The sequence below is a fragment of the Parasteatoda tepidariorum genome, chromosome 1 (assembly GCF_982258835.1).
Source record: "Parasteatoda tepidariorum strain Cologne lab strain chromosome 1, Ptep-v5.0, whole genome shotgun sequence".
Taxonomy (NCBI): Eukaryota; Metazoa; Arthropoda; class Arachnida; order Araneae; family Theridiidae; genus Parasteatoda; species Parasteatoda tepidariorum.
In genome coordinates this window covers 121,749,060-121,771,873 of record NC_141755.1, presented here as the reverse complement: position 1 = coordinate 121,771,873, position 22,814 = coordinate 121,749,060, and the positions used below count along the sequence as shown (strand labels likewise).

The window sequence follows — 22,814 nt, the reverse complement described above, 5'->3', positions numbered from 1 at the left end:
CGTTGACGTCGAAAGTAGGTGGTGGTCACATTAATGTGACTGGACTGTGTATAAGCTAAAAGTGAAAAAAAAACTATTACAAACTCAGTGTTAGTTTACATATATAGTGTCTCCAGATTCGATTCACTTAATTCTAGTTAATAGCGTTTTAATATGAGGGTCAGATGAATTAAATTTGAATTTGAGAAAATTTTGGAAGATCGATGAGATGGGAAATGAATAACCTAAAAGTAAGGAAAATTCTATGCGAAGAACATTATGTTTATGCGAAGATTATAAGTTTATGCGAAGACCATTACGAGGGTTGCTATTTATATTTCTGGCCTTGGCAACAGTAAGTGTTGCTAGGCGACCGTAGACGATTTTAATCGAAAGTTTGATATTTTTAAACATAAATTCAGCAGACGATTTACCATTATAGCTTCATTTGTGTTGTTGGCAGTAAATTGAATAGTTCTTCTCTTTCAAAAAATGGAATTGAATCGTGAACATTTTCGTGCCATTATTTTTCATAACTTTCGACGTGGATTGTCAAGACAAGAGTGCTTCGATGAACTTAATTCTTTATTCAGCGATAAAGCGCCTTCCTACAACACTGTAAAAAATTGGTATAACGAATTTAATCGTGGTCGATGTTCGATCCGGGACGAATCCCGTGCAGGTCGTCCAAAATCCGCTGTTCTGCCAGAAAGGATCGATGCTGTGCGTGAACTGATAAAGCAAGATCGTCATGTGACATACCTTGAGATAGAGGCGTCTTTGGACATTAGTATGACTAGCATCAATAAAATATTGCATGAACATTTGAGCGTACAAAAAATTTGTTCGCGTTGGATCCCGCATAATCTGACAAACGCTCAAAAAAAGGCTCGTGTCGATTGGTGCAAGGAAATGTTGGAAAAATACGTTCAAGGTACATCAAAGGCTGTGTATAACATCTACACAGGTGACGAATCATGGATCTATGCATATGAGCCGGAAACAAAACAGCAATCAACTGTATGGGTCTTCCAAGACGAGGCAAAACCAACAAAAGTTGTTCGAGGAAGAAGCACATCGAAACAAATGATTGCATGTTTCTTCGGCATTAACGGTCATGCGGCAACAGTGGCGTTAGAGCAACGCAGGACGTTCAATTCTGAATGGTACACGACCATTTGTTTGCCAGAAGTCATCAGAGAAATTCGAAAAAAGCAGAAGAACAGGCGAATCATTCTTCATCATGACAATGCGAGCTCTCACACATCGACTCAAACAAAGGCATTTCTGACGGAGCGAAATATCGAACTGATGGGTCATCTGCCGTACAGCCCTGATTTGGCACCCAATGACTTCTTCTTACTCCCACACATCAAAAATAAATTACGTGGACAACGATTTTCGACCCCCGAAGAAGCGGCTGATGCATTCAAAATGCATGTTTTGGAGTTACCTCAATCGGACTGGAAAAAGTGGTTTGAAAATTGGTTTAAACGCATGCAAAAGTGTATTGATCATCATGGAGAATATTTTGAAAAACAATAAAACCAGTTTCGATCCTACATATTTGTTTTTTCATTATTAGGCCAGAAATATAAATAGCAACCATCGTACGTGTTAACGCGTAAGAGAGATAAGACGAAAAAATATATAGTTTCCATACCATTTCGGAAGCATTGGTCTGTTTTTGTGAGATTCGAGGTACATAGCTCTTAAGAGACTTGAATCGCTGTGGATTCGTTTGTCTCGTGACCAAAACTACCTAAAATTGCATTGAGACTTTTTGAATGAATATGAAGAATGAGGACATATGACTGAAGTAAGCCAGAGTAATGAACCCGAAGTTTCGTATTATATGCCCCATTATGACATTTATAAGGCTCAGAAGAGCACAACAAAACTACGAATAGTATTCAATGCATCGACCTTAACTACCTGATTCTCTCAGCCCCATTCGATACAATAGTGGAGTCATTCAGGATGATATTTTTTCGTTGCTAGCGATATTTAGAAAGCACAGCTGTTCGTTCACGGGCAGACATTCGTCGTATGCACCGCCTTATTGACATTGAAGAGAATCACAGAAAATTAAAAAGAAATTTGTGGAAAGAGGAGATTGACAAACCCGTTAAGGTGTAGCAGCTAAACACCGTCACATACGGAACTGTTAGTGCCCCATATTTAGCAATGAGAACTATTAAACGAATTTCCATCCACGAGGGTAAAAATTTTCCATTGGCCGCATCAGTTTTTTTGTAATGACCTATGCATGGATGACATATTGACTGGAGCTCCAACATTCGAGACTTAGCAACACCAACTTACAGAGATTCTTAAGACTGCTCAGATGTATTGCACAAGTGGTGTCTGACCACGGTTTGCCTGACAGCAAGGGAACTCAAACCTATGATACGTCTACCACTAAAGATATTTTACATCAGCATTGTTGTCGGTGCGAACCGGGTGCGGTATTCGTATCCACCAGCCATCTCTGGGATTCGCACCCAGTTCACCCTCATTGGAAGGCGAATACTCTATCCCTTGAGCCCCCAAAGCTCATTGCAGGTTATTTTATACTTTATAGCCGTCGTTGAACAGCCGACCCAAATTTGAGTTTACGGCTACCAATGTTCAACTCCTTAGCCTTGTAATTTAGAACTCAATCCAGAAGACAAGGAAACTCCTGAATACAGTAGTGGGAGAAATTTGCTTTCGAGGAGAACTTTTTGATAGAACTACCCCGCGTCTGCGTTACATGGGGAGGAAAACCACGAAAACGTCCCATGGTTAGCCTGACTCCAACCCATGATCCATCTACCACTGAGGATAAATTACGTAACATTACAGGTTATTAGGGAGAACACAATTACCATTTTAAAATCGGGAGGGGAAAAAACTATATAACTATAAAGAACCTTACTATATACATATTTTCATAGTAGTTTATTGACGTCACGCTTTAGATGAAATAAGCTTTCGAAAAGATTAAACGTGGTTTGATTTACAGATAAATTCATGAAAGTTAAAAAATTAACTGAATGTTTAACTTATGCATGTTTCTAATGTAGCGTACTTTTTTTGTTTATTGCATTTTAAAGTTTTTCTTATTTTTTTATATATATTTGGCAAAATGATTTTAATAGAAATTCAGCATTCTTTTTTTTCACCCATGAGTATTTTGACAGTTAAATTAAAATGACAATAGAATTATTTCCCTAAAAGACAAAATAATTTTCGCTTTTTTCCCCCTTATGCAACAGATTGCCAAACTAAGTTTGGTTCATCCTTTGATTCTTCTCCTTAGTTTAACCTTCAGTTTAAAATTTAGTGATATTGAGTGAAATTTAAAACTGAGTTAAAATTGATATATTTTTAAGATTGCCACATTATAAATTTAATCTTTTGAGTGTACTTTGTAATTCTGAGCTCATAAATTTTAAATAGCATGTGTTGGAATTTTAAATCGGTCAACAAGTTTAACAAAATAGCGACTTTGTAAAGAAGAGTTTTTCAAATATATTTATAATTTCAAGATATAACTGTAACAAAATATGAATAATTCTGTTTTTTTTCTTCTTAAAAACGCTGTCCTTAAGAATTTCAAATACGCTTGACAAGTTAAGAAAGCTGCCATTTAAAAATCGTGGCTTTCTGTTCTGAATAACCTTCAATATTTGAAAAATTTAATCTGTGAATTAAGAGCTACAAAGTTTAAATAATTCCATTCTTAAATGAAGTTTCAGACTTTGTTAATGCAGTAAATAAATTAGATAGTGTGGGAAAAAAATGGCCTTTTCAATGAATTTTTTTCTTCCTATAATCCTAGAATAATCCTTTCCTGTAACTCAATTTTTTTTCCTCGATAATTCTAAAATGTGTGCTCAATTTTAGAATTTTTGTTAAATATGATGTAAAAAAATATGCATCTTGTGGGTCACAAATTGATATTTAGGTTAGGAGATGATTCATAAATGATGTCTCGCACATTTTTTCCCAAGTATTTTTCATCCATCCTTTTATCACAAAATGTCACACTCACCCCAACCTCCTCTCGTCACTTACTAAATAAAAACATATTTGTAGCTCTCAAAATATAAAGCATTATTTTATAGATTGTGTTTCCTATTTTATTTTTAAACAACTATGTGAAACAACAACGTTTGTGAGTGCAACAATAATATATATTATTTATAAACTTATTTTGATAAAAAATAAAGTGCTAAAATTTACTGCTTTCATCTTTTTTTTCTTTTTAAAGCAAACTTTATTATGCTACCCTTCCTTTTTGTTAGAAACTGTCACAATTTCACGAACCCTCTTCCTCCCCTCCACGTGTGACATCATTTAGAGGCACCCCCCATAGGTAGAAACAAAACAATATCGAAATGTTAAATCAATGTTCAATCGCTACGTTTTCTCCAGGATGCGTATAGTGTTTTTAAAAAGTGCTTATTTTTTATTTACGTTATTTAAAAGCCCTTAAAGGGGCTTTTTTTATCCGGGGTTTGTAAAAAGTGCTTGATTTTCTATCTTTTAAAAGGATATTTTTTCTTTGCCGTCTCGATTGTTGTTCTAAATTACAAAAAATGCATGATTTTCATAATTTTCTCTGCAGAATTTATCAGAAACTAGTTACTTTATCATGCTTATGTAAAGTCTTATTTTATTAAGCTTATTTTTGTTTTATATGTTTTTAATGTGATTTCTCGTATTTTTACCATTTGTTGTTTTACCTGACCTTACTTTTTATATGCTTTTACCTGTATATTTGACACTTTTATTGTTGGTTAATTTTACTCATTTAGGTGTTTTAAGCGCTTTTAACTTTTTTTTGAGAATTTTCTCTTTCATTTTTATCTGTTTGATCTTTTCGAATTAGTGATTTTTTCCTATGAGCATCAATCATTTAGGTTTTGATTTTACTTTACTGTAATTTGTAGAGTTTAGTTCACGGGACAACGGGTGAAACCCTTATCCGAAAACTCCTTCGGGGGTGGGTCGGTTACTATTAGTCTTGTGTAGAGTCCTTGAAAATGATGTTTTTGAATTTTGTTGGTTTTATGTTTATAAATAAAGAACTTTAAAAGATATAAAGAAATAATTTTTATTACTCCACAGATCCTAATTATGATTTTTTTTTTATGGAAAGTGAGTAAAAATATCTGTTGAGTGCGAGAAAAATACTTAAACGGTGCTTATTTTTTGCTGAAAAAACTGGCTACTCACCCCTCAATGGAAAATCGCAATAAAATAATGTTAAATGGATATTGGAAGGTAAGATGAAAAACATCCAAACCAGTCAGATTGTTGAAAAAATAGTATTGTTTCTTTTTATAATGGCCTTTCAATTCCTCTCTTTTTTTCTATATCATAGTTTCCCGACAGGGGGGGGGGGGATTATCGCAGTAGGCGGTGAAGCCCTTCTGCAGGGACCTAATAAGATTGTGGGTGATTAAGAGATGTTATGGATTTTCGGAAAATTTGGAAGATCGATCTATTCTTTATCTTAAATATACTATTCAAATTTAGACTATATTTAATTATACTATTAAATATAATATTCAAATTTAGAAATTTGTTACTAGAAAACTATAAAGTATGCAAATATTTGTTTGTTTTTAACACTTTTTATAAAGAATTCTTGAATGTATTGGTAAGATAGTTTATTTGTATAATTTATGTGTTTTTTTCTTTCTTTGTATGATAATTCAAAGGGTAGTTCTCAAATATACTTTACCTCACATTTTTTGTTAACTCATGAAGTATATGTGATTAGATTTTTAAAAATATTTCACTCATAGTATTACTAATAAAAAAAAATTAAGCGATGGATTACAGGTCTACCTAATAACATTTTTATTATATTGCCGGCATTGAGCAGTAGACGCAATTCTGAGTTTACGACTATCTATGTTCAACTACGTAGCCTTGTAATTTTTAACCCAGCCCAGAAGACAAGAGAACTCATAGATCAAGCATTGGGACAAACTAGCTTTCGCGGAAGTTTTTTTGATGAAACTAATTCGCATTTACATTATAATGAGAGGAAAACCACGAAAACATCACACCGTTAGCCCGAAGGATGAGGTACACTAACCACTGATCCATCTACCACTGAGGATATCCTACGAGTGCACTGTGTTCGGTGCGAGTCGGGACCGGAATTCGAATCAACCAGCACCTCTGGGTTTCCAAACTAGGGCATCTTATTGAGAGGTGAACGCTCTACCTACCGCAGCTCTGATAAAATTTGTCAAAAAAATTTTTCAATAAAATATACGAAAAATATTTAATTAAGTATTTAATTTAAATTTCAAAATGATTCCGCTGAATTTATTTTTACGCAAAAACACTTAAATTATTTACTTATGATAGAACTCCGATGTTAAGCATTAATGGCTGCTGTCAGTGTGCGAGTGGGTAACCACTTTGATCAGCCTGCGTAGGGACCGAGAATGCGCCGTATCGCTCCGCGTTAAGTTATTCTACCATATAGTGCTCGACTTCGTGCGCAGGTCGTCGGCCTACCAAAGCAAGGGGGCCATCCCCTCTGCTGAGGATCAAAATTGCGATGGTATGTCTTCGGATCATCCTCAGGGATGTTTCCCAGACCGTCGCCAATAGCCCATAGAGTAGCTCTAATGCGACGTCAATAAAGTACCTACCTAGCTGCATAGTAGATATTTTTACAAAAATTAGGAGAAAAAAAACGTTTATAGTTTAAATGCATTAGCTATAAAATATATTTTCAATTATTTGAAAGAAAGGTTTCAGAAGAGCATCTAAACAAAAATGTTAAACGACTTAATATGGGACTAAAATTCTTTTTAACTTCATATTCAAATATTTTTATTTTTCTATACGCGGGAGCTGAAAGGGTTTTCACTTGTGAAGAGGACGGTGACCCAAAATAAGTTGGAAAGCTATGTTATACACGCTAAGAAGATTTTAGTCCCAGCTTCTTCAATAATTATCGTTATATTTTTGACGGTGTTAAACATTAATTTAGGACTTTTTTTGTCTTCATTTCTGACAAGGATTCTAAATATATATATATTAACCGTCTCCCTTACCAATATTTGTTGAAACAAATGCATAAAACCGACATATTTTTTTATTTCATTTATAAATACAAGGAGCAGAAACAAAACATAATAAACAAGTTTTAAGTTAAAATATTATTATTTTTATTTTTTAAAAAAACTATTTAATTTACTATTAGTTTGCCATCCGGAGTTATCTCGGGAAAAGAAACGTTAATAAGAAATAAGAAACTTTAAGCACTTTTTAAAAATGCTACGCACCTTGTCTACGATTAGCTATTAACGAGGTATCATAAATGCAAAATAAAGACTGGTTTATTTTTTCTATTTTCAATTGTTATCGCTTTAAACACTCATGACTCATTATTCAAATTTCAGAACCAGAATCAATTCGAATTCGAGCGCTTTCTGCCATTGCGAATATTTATCTTTTATTAAACCTATTACAGTAGGTAAAATAACACTCTTAGTGTTTTGACTTAGATTTGTGGCGACGAAAGGGTGATGACACCATTAGCGTGGGGGGAGCAACGTTGGCCCATATAATATGGTGCCCCTAAAAGAGTGGCCAACAAATCTGCCCTTCAGGTGCCTGTATGACCTAGGTCATCTTCCAGGTGGGCAATGGGGAAAAAACGAATTGCTTTAAAATTTCAAATACGTACGCTGGCTTGTTTACTCATTAGAAAATAAGGTTATTCGACATAAAAACATTATATACTGGTCCTTTTGTCGTAGTGGTCTTTCAGAGATTTCGGGGAACGAATCTGTTCATGCCACTAAGCGGAATTTTTGTTTCTTGGCTACCCTGCTAGATTCTCTTGTAAAAACTTCATCAAGTTGAATGGTACTAGAGGAGTGATTTGATTTGATTACTTTATTCACATGAATAAAATGAAAATTCAATAAAAATCTTCACTTTATTCCAACTGACCCTTGTCAATCGAAGAACAGATGGCACAAATTTGATAAAGTTACATTCAGGGGGAGAATGGAATTCGAACCCGATTCCTCGGAGCTTCAAAATATTCGGCAGGAGGACCATGTATCTTGACTAAAATGATTAGAGAAAAGAAGCATAGACTTAAAGGGAAGGTAACTGAGTATCTAATGTGTAAAGAGAAGCTGAGAGTTTAATGTCTCGGACGGCAAAAGAGAAGGTTTCAGGTTCGTGTCTGAAGTCACTAAAGAACCTCAACGCTGTAACGGAGTGGAACAAACACCAATTGCATGAAGATAATAACTAAGATATAAGTCGGTTATACCACAGAAATCAAAATCATCACCTTATTCACACCATAAGCATTTAATGAATGGTTAACAGAAGTGAACTAACAACAGCAATATATTTTATTTATCAGGCTGATCAAAATGGTCACCCACCCGCTAACTGACCACAGCCAGTAATACTTGACTTCGATATTCTACTGGAAACCGTGTCTTTAAAATCAGCCCAATGCGGGACTCAAGCTTGAGAAGAACATCACAATGATGTATTCAGGATGGCAGTGGAATCCTTACCCGTTACTTCCAAGCTAGAGAGCGTTTGGTGGAATGGTGAGACCACTTGTCCTTGGAGGCCCTTTTTATCGTTCTGTAAAAATGTAATTACCCTACAACCTCTTATTTCCTCAGCAACTTTTGCTAGAATTTTTCCCAACCATGAAAAGTAAACTCAGCCCACTCAAGGAACAGAGGATATATTACATACGAGTATTTTATTCATTGGTACTTGCATGCTTGTGTGCTCAATTACACGCAAGTGCTCAATTACGTTACATGCATTCAATTATACAAGTACGGCTTTTAAATCTTTATCAAGTAGAAAGACAGACAGTACAATTCAAATAAGAACAATACGAATATACATTCGGGGTAGGGTGGGATTCAAATCCTCGACCACCACGCTACAGAACGTTTTGGCTTGTGGTTGTGGTTTATTTACGTCACACTAGAGCTGCACAATGGGCTATTGGCGAAGGTTTGGGATGCACCCCTGAGGATGATCCGAAGATATACCATCACAATTTTGATCCTCTGCAGAGGGGATGGCACACCCGATTCGGTAGCCCAACGACCTGCTCGCGAAGTCTACTTTACGGTAGAACAATTTAACGAGGACCAATACCGCACAACATCAGTTCCTTCGTAGACTGTTCCAAGTGGTCACCCACCGGCACACTAACAGCAGTCAGTGATGCTTGACTGCGGTGTTCTACTGGGAACCGTGCCTTAACCATCAGTCCACTGCGGGACCTCTTTCAAGCAGAAAGACAGATAGTACAATTCAAGTAAGGACAATATGAAGATACATCCAGGGTAGGGCGGGATTCGAACCCGTTACCTCCACGCTACAGAAAGTTTGGCCGGCGATAACGCTCGGCACAGGGTGGCCCCAAAAACGCGAATAGCATAGATCCACTTCATCATCAACTCAACTCAACTTTGACAGACAATAATTGCCAATCGTTATCGATATGAAGTGATATAAAATACGGAGCAAGACTGGTACCCAACGAGTTCTTTATATCTCTGCTTTGTCGTTCCTTTTTTTATGAGTTGGTAGATAGTGTAGTTAGTCAAGTTTTACATATCAAGATGGATATAGTATGTGATTTGAAGTCTGGTGTTCTGTTTTGGCTCAAAGAAATTCTAAAGAATTTAAATTAAGAAAAGTTCGCCAGTTATTTCGAAATTCTTGTAGGTAGTTTATCGATGTCTCATCTGACGAGAACTTTAAGGTAAGTCTTTTTCTATTCTTTGCTACTTTTACATAATTAAAATGTTTCGTGATAATTGATGATATGATTGTAATTCTCCAAAATTCGGAATGAATAATATACCTCTAATAAAGAATGATTAATATACCTCTTTAATTAGCTTTCTCTCTTGTGAAATTTAAAAAGTTTTTTTATGAGATATTGGCTTGCTGAAAGTATTTTTATAAAACTGACTTTCAATAATATTGCGATTGAATGTTAATGAAAAACAGTAAAACGAGAGTTTTATGCAAAAATAGTTTTAAAATTTTAAATTCTTTTTTTAAAATTTTTTTAACAGGATTTAATATATCTAATAGTCTACTCTTTAAAACTCTGTCCTTTTTTTCTTCTCCGATATTTATTTGATTTATAAAGTTTTGTGATTGTTTCAAACTTACAGAATTCCCACTCAATTCTAAAATCCTGTATATTGAAGATTAATATTTTAATAGAGATTAGTGTAAGACATTTTTTTTAAATATTTGGGTTGCACAAACTATTAATTTTGATTAAACAAAATCAATATCTTCTATATTGGCGATTTAGCTATAGTTTGTCTAAATGAAGAACTTCCCTAGCCATTTGTCTGGACCCGTGGCGGTAACTATGGTAACGAGGTTAGTGGGTTAAGTAAAAACTACTTCTAAAATACAAAACGATGTAAGTTTTAAAATATTTGAGATGAATAAAATTACGATTTAATTTTTAAAAATTACTTATATTAGTTCTTACGGTAGGGGGTAGTTCTTACCATAGACAAACTCTAGGTTTACAAGTCCGATTCATTTTTATTCGGTTTCGCAGCACCATATATGTATCTAGGATCTTTCCTCTCCTATTCTGTTCTTTCCTTAGACCAGGGAAGTTAAATTTCGTTAGACCGTTAATTAGTTTGCATGTAGTTAAGCAAATGTTTCAACCTTTAGCCAGTGCGATTAAGGCAAATGAAATTTTTTTTTCGAATTTAAAGTAAATCAATACTTAACTATTGTGAAATAATTTCTCCTTTGAAATGTGATTATTTTGTCTGCAAATTTTGCTCATATTTCTTGGGATGAATAATGGTGACTAACTGGCTTGCAGGGAAATTTTAATCGTAATGACTTTCTTCAAAACCTATGAAAATTAAAGGATGGGAAATTTCGTTTAATCGAAAATTTAGTTTCGAAACTTTCAGATTAAGAATTTCGTTTTATGGAGATTCTACTTTATTTTGATAAATCTACTATGGTATTGAAATCTGCAAATCGTTTGCTAATTTTATTTAGATAGGTTAAATAATTTCCTAATGAAACACAATTGTTATATAGAATTTACTGGTTGCGTATACTAAATATTTTGCACGAATTGTTGGCTTATTTTAATTTTATATATAATCTATTTGATTTTTAAACTATGTAAAGGAATGAACCAACTTCCTACAAGGAGGTTGGGAAGTTTGCTGCCTACTTTAAATTCCTTCGTACGTAAACCATGACTAGCTGCTAGCATAAATTTATAATTGTGTAGGGCTCCATGGCAGATACGCAGCGACATTGTCGCAGAGCGTTAGAGTTCTTCCAGAAAGATTTTTTCTTTTGAAAAGTAAAAAACTTTACTTTTCATTTCCGCAAAAACTTTCACGTAATATTTGAATCGTGCATTTAAATCACTTTTTGGCGAGCTCAATTTACGCCATTTGTATCGTAAATCCATACAATGTTTAGATTTTATTTCAGCAGTTATTGATGTTGATTTTCAAGTGGATTTTAGATATTCCGATATATTTCAAACATTGGGGAACAATCGAATCGCTCATTTGAGCATTTACTTCTTAGGGGTTATTGCTATTGATTTCTCTAGTTTTTAAATCCGTTTTTTTATACGATATAATTAACCACTACCTAATCTCTAAACTAAACACGTATTTGAGGATTCTGATTCTCGTGATTTCGTTGTCTATCCCTTTTTGGCAATCGCTACTACGGATTTCACGATTTTCAATAATTATCTTTATTGTGATAATTGCTTACAATATGCGAAGAAGGAAATAATTTCTGCGCCCCCAACAACATACGAGAATATCACCCATAATAACAGAATAAAAATTATTACACGCTCAATTTAAAATTTATATATTGTAAACAAAGCACTTTTGTTATTTTAAATTAGTAACATATATGTTTGTTTAAAAGTATCTTGCAGTAAGATATTAGTGCTAGAAAGTTTTGTCGCAGATAGCTCGAATAAAAGTTTGCCACAGGGTGGGTTCTTCGGTGATTTTTCTGTAACTAGTAATTTTCCTGACTTTTAAAGTAAACAGATTTTAAAAATTCGAAAACAGTTGAAATGTCATTCAGACTAGAAAAGAAGTGTGTCAAAACTGTAAAATGAACAAAAATTTTAAGTCTTTACTATCACTAATTCCTTTCAGAATTGGAGATTTTAATTCAACCGCATGAATATTTAGCACCGAACTCGAGTATTGTCGCTTTAGTCTACATGGTGCGTATCGTATTTAAAAAGTGTTTAAAGGTGCTTATTTTCGATTTTCGTTATTTAAAACCCCTTAAACATGCTTTTTTCATTTTTTTTTATAAAAGTGCTCAATTTTCCCTTTTCAAAAAGTAGTTTTTTTTCGTTACCATGTCTATTTTCGCCACATATTATGTAAAAGCATGCTTTTCACATTGTTCTATTCAACTTCTTCACTATTCATTTTGGCGTACCCTCGGTCCATAGCGTATGAAAGGGCCAATCATTTTATATGTTTGAAATACTTGCGAGTTCGTATGTGCGTCTACTGAGCTGGGTTCGGTGAGATTATTGCCTTCTCATGTGCAACTCTGCTGCATTTTGCAAGATATTCTCAATTTCAGTTTTCATTTTCCACCCTTTTGATATCGAACCGAAACATCTCTCTATCATTTTATAATAACTAATATAATCAAGAAAAGAGTTCTTTGTCAGAAACTAGTTATTTTATCACGATCATGTAACGTCTTTGAAAATTATTGCGTTTTGTTAATGTATGTAGTGCTTAAAATATTTTTGGGTGCTTAAAAAGTACTTAAAAGGTGCTTATTTTTTGTTGAAAGATTTGGCTACGCCCCCTGGTTTAATATTATCGATTTATTAGTCGTAAGTATAAAACGTTCATCAGCCAACTTAAATCATATTACGCAAAAGTATAAAAAATATGCCACTATATCTGCATCAAATTTTATATTTTTAATGACATTTTCTATTTTCTTGCAGGATCCAAATTTTCAATACTTTTATATATTTGCAGTTATATAACGAGTTATTAGTAAATAGTAACAATAAAAAAAATTACGTGTTGTACAAAGTCGCAACATTCTAAGAAATTGTGTCATCATATACATTATTGTTTTTCTAATTGAAATTAAAAAGCAGTCAAAATGACTTCCTTAGGCATTCTAGTGTTAATGTATCTATTCTATTTTAGCATTTTATAATATATTTAATTATAAAACACTTCACACATTGAACTATTCCATAAATAAAAGTAAATATTTAAAGTATTAGATTAGGAAAAAAATAGGTTATTTTGACGAAATTTTAGATTCTTATTAACCTCGTATGAACGTTAAGTAATTGGATTTTCAAAACCCTTCAAATGTTTGATCTCCGACTTTTAGAAATGATAGTAATTTTTCCATACTGATAAATGAAAATGAAAGTACGTCCTTGGCCATATTATTAGATGCACTATAAGATTCCACGTAAACATACTACTGTACAACTTTATTGTTTTTAAGCGACTGAAACCGGTTTGCACTTGTTTACGTTCGTGCATTAATTGGTTAACATTGTAATGCAATACGTTAAAAATAAATACAAACAGGAAGTATATAAAAATCTCTTCCATTCAAACTAATTACATGTGTGTTTAAATATAAAAGTATTGCCTATAAACTTTTGATTTGACAATATTTTATACATTTTTAAACAGGGTATCTGCTGTATTTTAGATTTTCAAATTCATGATTTTTCATGACTTATTGAAGTTACTATTTTCTCAGACAAAAACCGTAATAAATTAAAAAAAGCATTATAATAACATTAATTGAAATGATAGGTATAACCAAAACTGTTATACTCTGCATCTTGATTAGATTTAAAATTTAAAAAAAAAGAAGTTCAATTGTGAGTGACAAATTTTTTTCAATACCGAAATTCATGACTTTCCACGATTTCTCATGACTTTCCAGGTGAGCAGATATTTTGTTTAAACTTTACATTAAATTTAATTTTAAAGCCCTGCTTACAAAATTTAGCCTTAAAAATTGTGTAAATCCTTCCATGAACTCTGATGGTAAGGAGCTTCTAACTCATGAACCGATAGAGGATATTTTACGTAAGCACTGTGTTGTCGGTGCGAGTGAAGAGCAGAATGCGAGTGAAGCAGTGGTGGCTCCCCCACCACTGCTTTTAATTGGTTTTAAAGCTCACCAAATTTTTGTCTCACTGAAAATGTTTGGACAAAACATTGTAACACTAGTATTGCGTCCTATAACTTTCTTCATAACTAAAACTTATGTTTAATTTAGTTTCTTGGTTGGAGATGTTGAACTTCTGCTGATAAAATCTCCAACTGATCAGGATGCTAATAAATTTAGTCATTTGGCAAAAAGCTCTAAAATAAGAACTTTCACGAATATCGGACTGTAATGCTCCTTCACGGTCTAAAGATAAATCTCTTCATTCCGTGGTTATTTAGAGTTTTGGATAATTGAAATTTAGACAAGGCCATTAAGTTTTCATTCGAACTTCGTCTGCATTAGGATATATAGATTTCTGTGTTACTCCAGCGTTTTGAAAAGTAAGCACATAGCTCAGAGGTCCTACGAGCAGGAATTAAATGTTCGGATTAATATGATCACCGTTATAAGATTTATGAATTTTGTAAAATGCGGACTCTGAATATGCATTTAAAGGGCCTACCTACAAAGGGTTTGACTGAGATATTGCATAACTAATATTTATAAAACTTTACTCTACTCAATATCAAACACTGATTTTGATTAGAGTGAAATTATGTTAATTTAACCATAAGAATAAAGACATTTTGCATTTTTATCACTAGGCGTTGCATTGAGTACTTCATCCTCAGATTCCTTGAAGACCATATTTTCAATGATCTCCATGACTGACCTAGTTACCATGAGGCCTGTTGTCTGCCAAGATCTCCATGACTGACCTAGTTACCATGAGGCCTGTTGTCTGCCAAGATCTCCATGACTGACCTAGTTACCATGAGGCCTGTTGTCTGCCAAGATCTCCATGACTGACCTAGTTACCATGAGGCCTGTTGTCTGCCAAGATCTCCATGACTGACCTAGTTACCATGAGGCCTGTTGTCTGCCAAGATCTCCATGACTGACCTAGTTACCATGAGGCCTGTTGTCTGCCAAGATCTCCATGACTGACCTAGTTACCATGAGGCCTGTTGTCTGCCAAGATCTCCATGACTGACCTAGTTACCATGAGGCCTGTTGTCTGCCAAGATCTCCATGACTGACCTAGTTACCATGAGGCCTGTTGTCTGCCAAGATCTCCATGACTGACCTAGTTACCATGAGGCCTGTTGTCTGCCAAGATCTCCATGACTGACCTAGTTACCATGAGGCCTGTTGTCTGCCAAGATCTCCATGACTGACCTAGTTACCATGAGGATCGTAGTTTGCTAAGATGACCTACTTCAGTTACCTAATCGACATAACAGAACAAGAGGTTTATTTTTATATTCTCCTTAAATAATATGAAAATTCCATTTTCGGTATTTTTGTTATTGAAATTTAAATTTTTCTCTTATAAGAATTAAGTTCCATAAATATTTTTAATTAAATCTAAATCCATATTTATAATATAAATGCGATTTTTAGTGTACATCGTTTAAAAGATTATTTCAAATATTTTTATTAATCGTAAAGAATATTTAAGTCTTTTTACCTAAACATACCTTTTTCTATTTATCATATCTAAAAATTATTATTCATAAATTTTTTGAGTCTTATTTACCCAATTAATATCTTAAATTAAATTCAAAATCTAAGTCTCTAAAATTGGCTGCACCTTTAATCTATCAGCTATGTATTATATATACGTAGTGTTAATAGTCTTAACATTTATAATACAAGCTTATTGTTAGCTATTCCTCGCAATCAGCTGTGTGCATAATATTTGAGAAAAATGAAACCTTAGCGCAAAATAACTAATTCCGATTTATTTGTTTTTTTCCCCCTTCAAACTATTGTCCAGTACACCAACTAAAATCTAAGATTTGCATTATTCAAAAGAATTGTTTTAGTGTTTAAATTCAAATCATTAACTTCAGAGAATTATTTAAAAATTAATACTTCCGTTAGATTCTCAGACGAAACATATTTAGATGAATAAAACTTTATCAGATTTTATTTTGGCATTAAAATTTTTTAAATATTCCTCTTCCATGTATTTCCTCCAAATAGGTTACTTTCACATTTTAGAATCCGTTTAAGTAAATGTGGGTTAATTTCAAAATCTACCATTTAAAATACACTTAATCTGTAATTTAAGCAAAGCTTGTGTGTAAAAACAGATCTGAGGAATTTATATCTAATAGACAAAATCTGATCTCAGATTTGTAAGCTTCTGTTAAAATAAACAATTTCTTAAACTTGTTTTAATCTTTAAAAAAAAAAATTCCAGCGTGCAGGTAAAAACCGGTATTTATTAAACGAGATATTTGGATGGCGGAAACATACAATATCGCAAATTTAGTGTCACCTTAATAAATCACACGGTATAAAATTGATAGTTATGAATTAATCTCTCCTCATCAGCACATATTAAATACCGGTTTACGTATTTAAGGCAACCCGTACTGTTCAAAATAGAAATCTTATCTTAATATTCCGGATCTGTCTGTTTGTGTACCTGTTACTTAAATTATTTAAAACCCTTCATGCTAACGACTCGCTGTAGCGTCTCACATATTTCAAATTTTATTTTTGTCCTAATCTTAGTTAGCTTTGATGGAAAACAATGCTGTTTAGTTAGCACTTCACACATTAGGTCTTATTCTTATTTACGTAACTGCATTAAGGTAAATTTCCCCAAACAAATCTAAATTTATAATTTGTCGATCATTTATGTAGTATCTATCGCAATAACAATTCTACGTATTTAGTCTAAATTTTAAAAGCATTCATGTGCTTTGTATGAAGTTTGAGAACGAAACTATTAAAAGAATATTAAGGAAAAATCGAGAGTGTCTAATAATTAAGTTAGTGTTTTGTGTAAAAATAAAACTGGTAGTTTTTATCACGCTTTGTCGTAACAAACTTTTATCTGTAGTTAGTACTAATTATACACATTATTGCATGCATTGAAAATGTTAGATTAGTTAGAAGTTTGGTAAATAAAACATTTCAAAGTGTCAGTTGATTTTTCTTAAGATAAACGAAAATTATATTTCTTATAAAAAATATCTGATACATTCATAAATGGGCTTCTACAAAACTAGTCTTGTTTTTTAATCTTATTTCTCTGCCGAGTCTATTTGCATAACGAAAATCTTTAAATGGATATGCCTGAATTTGCTTCATCTTCCCTCTTCAATATTAATAGCAGTTTTGATACATATTCAGTGCTTAAAAGTATACGTTCAACGCTGAATAATATTTATTACGGATGATTCGGCTCGTTTAGTTATGCGAAACTGGCTGTGGGCATAGCACGTGATAAAAGGATATTTTAAAAGAATCTGACACTGTTTAGCCATAGTTTCAAAAAGTAAATTTGGAAAATTTTTGAATTTTCCCTTTTTTAAATGTAAACATACCTGGATGAGCAAATTTAAAGCAATTCATGTTTAATCAATTTCGTTATGCATTCATATTCATCATGCTATTTCTGGCTAACTACTAACATGAGACTAACTATAACATATATTTTAACCATAAGCTAACATCAATTCATTGACTCGGCGGCTAAATAAGTTTAAACAATGGGACATAGCTACGCGGTAGAAGCTATTTTATTTAGAGTATACTTAAAATTTACATTTTAAAATTATATAAAATTTTTATAAATTATGAGATAGTAAAAATTTTTAAGGTTATGCAGTTTCGATCATTTTCAGTTATTTTTCCAAGTTTAGTGAAAATAACGTGGAAAAAACGTTTAGAAATACTTACTAAAATTCAGCTTTGTTCGAATTTTGAAATTTCTAATTTAGATAAAATAAAAATTTTGTAACAGGTGCATTAAAGATACGCACAAATTTTTAAAAACATGAGTCTATTTTTATAACTATAAAAGATAAAAATTAATTTCTGACTTTGTATAAACTGAAACAAATTCTTAACTTGGAAGAAATTTTGAAACTAGTGATTTTTACTAAGTTTGGATGTCTTATTACTTAGACCAAAAATCTAAAATTAATAAAATACGAAACAAATTAAACTTTTCAGCTTTAATTTTGAAGATCTCTATTAAACAACATAGACAATAAATACCCTGAAACAATCTTATATCATAGTACATGCACATTTTTTAAATGCGTACTCTTGTAATTGTCCGTTTTGTACATTTCTGAATTGTGTTTTCTTATCTAGAGATTCCTGAACAATAAAATATAAAGGGAAGCTTTTAAAATTTTACCTATTTTTTCATTAAACATAAAAACGTGTTGAAAAGGCGTATGGTTGAAATTTTTCCCAGATTAACTCTTTTTGCACAGTTAATTTTATCACAAACTGTTCTTATATTGCGTATCAAGCATAAAAGTCTCTGCCTATTGAGGTTCTATTAGTGATTTTACTGTTCGGCTACCGTTGTTGAACTAAACTATTTGTTTATGTAAATTAGATAAACTTTAATTCGGGATAGTCCATGACGAACATAATATGTTTTGAGAAATGACAACTCTGGTATTAATTCTCGTTATGACAGCCACTTCATATGCTGTTTTTGTCGCCAATGCTAATATAAAATAATTAATATGTTAATATAAAATCCAATGTTAATATAAAATCCAAAGTTTCCTTAAGGCTGTCCAGCTAACTATTGTGACTTAAATCCCGCTGTAATACGGGTAGACTTCAAAAACGTTCTTTCTTGTATATTAAATTAGTTTCATTGTAAATTGTTTTTGATTAAGTATGAATCGATTATTGGTTAACAACGTTTCACATATAGAGGCGTTCATCCACAGCATTAATCTCTTTTCGACCCAGGTTTTAAACATCCTGGAAAGTACTCAGCGAGCTTTGAAACTTGCATAGCTATTAAAAAGAAAAACGCATGACAGCTGCTAGGCATTACGATATGAGAAACTTTATTTAACTATACTGGATCCTTAACTAGACATAAGCTAATCTAAAACTAGAAAAGTGGGGTCTAGACTAATTAGTTTTCAAAGCATAAATGGTAAAGCTCAGTTAAATAAGTTTCGTACTCGTATTAATCATTACAGAATATTCCATAATCTGATAAATAATTGTTTTAATAATTTGATAATTTCGAAAATAGGTACATGAATTCAATCGCCCTTCAAGGTCTAAATTAAATTATAGAATTTAATTCAAAACGAAGATTAAATTTCAGTTAGATGACAAAATTGAAATGGGAATTTAATACTACATAGAAAGTCTTAAATGGAATCAAAAATTTAAAAACATTTGAGTTTTGAATGTTTTAACTTAGCATTTATTACAACCAAATTGATTCGTCCTATTGAAATTCAAGATAATTTAATACAATTTTAAAATATTTTAAGGAAATTTAAATCTTTTAATTTGCAAATGTATCTAATAAAATAAAACAGGTATTTGTAATAGTTTACGTGCTTTGAAGAAAAATAAATAATTCAACGTATTAACGCATAAATTAAATGTTACCAATTTAAGATTTTCAAATCTGATTTTGGTGCTACGTAAAGTAAATGTATAGATTTCCACTCAAATGAGTGATTAAAGAGTTCTCGAACGCATACTTTTAAACTGAACTATTTCTTTTAAATATACCGATCCTGTGTAAAAGTGCTACAAATATAGATTATTGTTCAGAGAAGGCAAAATTTCGGATAGAAAATTGAATCAACTATTTAAACAGAAGCCGAAACAATCCACGAGGTAAAGTATAAACATACTATCTTAATGTGTTCCGTTTTAAATCTAACAGTAAAATTTAGATTTTTTTTTCCGATTCTCATAATATGTTGCGATTGCGTTTAATACTTAAGAATTAATGACATAGATAACAGTAAGCTTGTAATGATTAAAACTTGTATGCAAAAGTATTTTAAAAGCAGATTTGCAAATTCCGAGAAATTTTTTTTTAGTCTTCAAATTCATTGATTTGAGTTTTATCCAAAGCGGATCATTGTTAAAACGAGCGAGAAATCTTCTATGCAATTATAAATAAAATAAAATGTTATAGATAACTCTAAATCGGGGACATATAATACTAATTTTGGAATCTCTAACAGTTTTGAGCTGGCTTAAGTTAAATTGTCTATGAAGTAAATTGTGAGATACTACATCAAAATTGCAACTGTATGATTTTATAGTTGTCGAGAACCAAATTTAAACCTGATAGCACGTATAGATTAATAGACTTTGATTGAAAAACAGTCAGTACTACCGAATTTATAATCCATGATATAGCAGATCTACACAATTTGGGGATATCGATCTGCTGCATGAGTGTGCAAGTGTGAATCGGAAGTTTCGGAATGTTCTAGACTAGTGTGGATAATGACGTGGAGGTGGTAGTCGGCCGTTCTGCTTTCTCGTCATGTTTCACACTCGTCCAGCCGTTTCGAAACTTCTCGATTCACACATGTGCGCTTCTGTAGTGGATCAGTATCCTTGTGCTGTGTAGAAATCTTTAACGGCAGTCTTTCTTTAAGAACTTGAAACTAGTTATTCTTTTTTGATATGTACTCGTGCAACTTTGACTCTTAACAGAATAAGTAGGATACAACAATGAATTTTCGAGCGAAAGAGTTCCTTGATATCTTCAGACTCTATACTGATTGTGTTTCAAAAAATCATACATTATCTATTTTCTGCTCAAAACACTAAGTAGTAGTAAATCTTTAGGATTTTAATATACACCAGCAGGGGAAAAAATCCGTTCTTAGAAAAAGATGTAGCTAATTTTTTTAAAAATTTCTTTTTTTAACTGCCCTCTTCTGAAAGTTATCAATTAACAGTTTAAATTTTTTACAGCCTTGTAACTTGAATTGAAAGTAAAAGGTAGCGCAAATTTTATGTAAAATTGCAGGCTAAAATTTAATATAGAGAGAAACTCAATGCGCAAATCTGCCTTTCATATAAATTAGTTTGAAAAATTACATTTTCAAAATATAACTTAAATTTTTCGGAAATTAAGTTTCAGGTGCAAGAGACTTTTCAATTTTAAAATGAAATCTTAAAAAAGATAATTTTTTTAAAAAGTTTTTTTAGACACTATTTAAAGTGACAAAATTGAGAATTAAATTTTAATGCATTCAGGTTCATTATTTTTGTTCTGATACATATTTTTACAAGGAGAATTTTCAATAGATTATAAGTTTTCATGACTCTCGCATTGTGTAATTAAATATCAAAGTTGCCGTTTGATAGCTTATTGTGTACTTTAAGAAATCCATGTTAATATTTCGTTACAAGTGCAAGTTTAATGTGAAATGTTGGTAAAAAAAACTCCATTGTAAATGTTAGAGCTCCATGTAAAATAAGGAAGATATTGTTCAAAACTAATTTGTAAATTAGACGCATGTAATGCCTAGATGCAGTTTGAAATATTTGTAATTGTGAAATGTTTCAATAAAAATATTTGATCGACAAATTGGTTAGTTTTACTTTTGTTATACATAAGAATTTCTTTTTATTCAAGACTAAGTTGTTCAGTTTTAAATTACTATTTTACAGATTAATGATATTCAAATTTATCTTGATTTTACTTGAAATTTGCATTAGGGAAATATTACGCTGTTAGTTGAACTCTTCTCTAAATACTTTACGGATAGTTATCAAAGCAAATGTAGATTTCATCAGAACAGAATTCAGTTCTGTGTTGAGACACTAGACAAATATTTAGAAGCATTTTATGCCTGTCAACATGCAGCCTGTCAACACTTTAAAGAACTTTTCTTAGTGAAAAATCAAATTCAAACAAGTAGACATCGACAGTAAAATTCTCTTAACTGACAAGAATAAGTGCTTTTATCTGATACACATTTGTTTTTCTTCATTACTCTCGAGAATTGAGACCCAGATTATGTTCTTTGACGCACAATTTTTATTAAGCAAAAGGGGCTGACCCCCCCTGTTCGCTACCGCTCAAAAACCTCTATGATTTCATCGCAATAGTTGCTGTTTATTGCCAGAAAACGGCTTTTCTTTAGTTAAAATTATTCACTTAACATATATGTACTAAAAGTAATTGTGTTTACGCTTGTGCCTCCACGTCCCCACGTCCAAATATTAGCTATTGGTATTATAAATATTTTGATTTAGAGTTGAACAAAAGTAATTTTTCTAAGTAATCTTTTTTTATAACGTTTATATTGTTCAAACAAATTTGAGTTCACGACCGTAATTTAATATTTTCGCTTATCAATCTGGCAGATATGTTAAATACCATTTTTGCTTGCATCACATTGTGCATGAAGCTGATCATTAAGTCTTATAACAATATATTAATGTTTGCACCAAATAATTATAAAACGCTTAATAAGATTAGAGACCTTTTTAAATAACTTTATTTTTAAATGTAGCCCAGAATTACGCTATTATAATAAAATAAAAAAGCAATTCTCTTAGTTTTAAACTCTTAAACTAAAAGTGTAATAATAGCAGTAGAGAAAAATGCCTTTAAATTAGGGATACAGACATATTTATAGAAAAACAATACCATTTTTTTTTAATGCTGATAACAAGATGGAAATGAGTAAGGAAAAAGTGGATGCTACCACTTGATTTTTGCAGTCGATTAAGTGCGCTGACAACAGGGGAAAAATGTCAGAAAATTGTGT

The 22,814-nt window shown here is 32.2% G+C and overlaps 1 long non-coding RNA gene across 1 annotated transcript; it reads left to right on the top strand.

The window, feature by feature from the left end:
* The first annotated feature begins 9,525 nt into the window (after positions 1-9,525).
* Positions 9,526-21,612, top strand: LOC147816841 (uncharacterized). Its single transcript, XR_015429215.1, has 2 exons — positions 9,526-9,763; positions 14,874-21,612. It is a non-coding gene; the product is annotated as an uncharacterized LOC147816841 (long non-coding RNA).
* Positions 21,613-22,814: the final 1,202 nt, after the last annotated feature.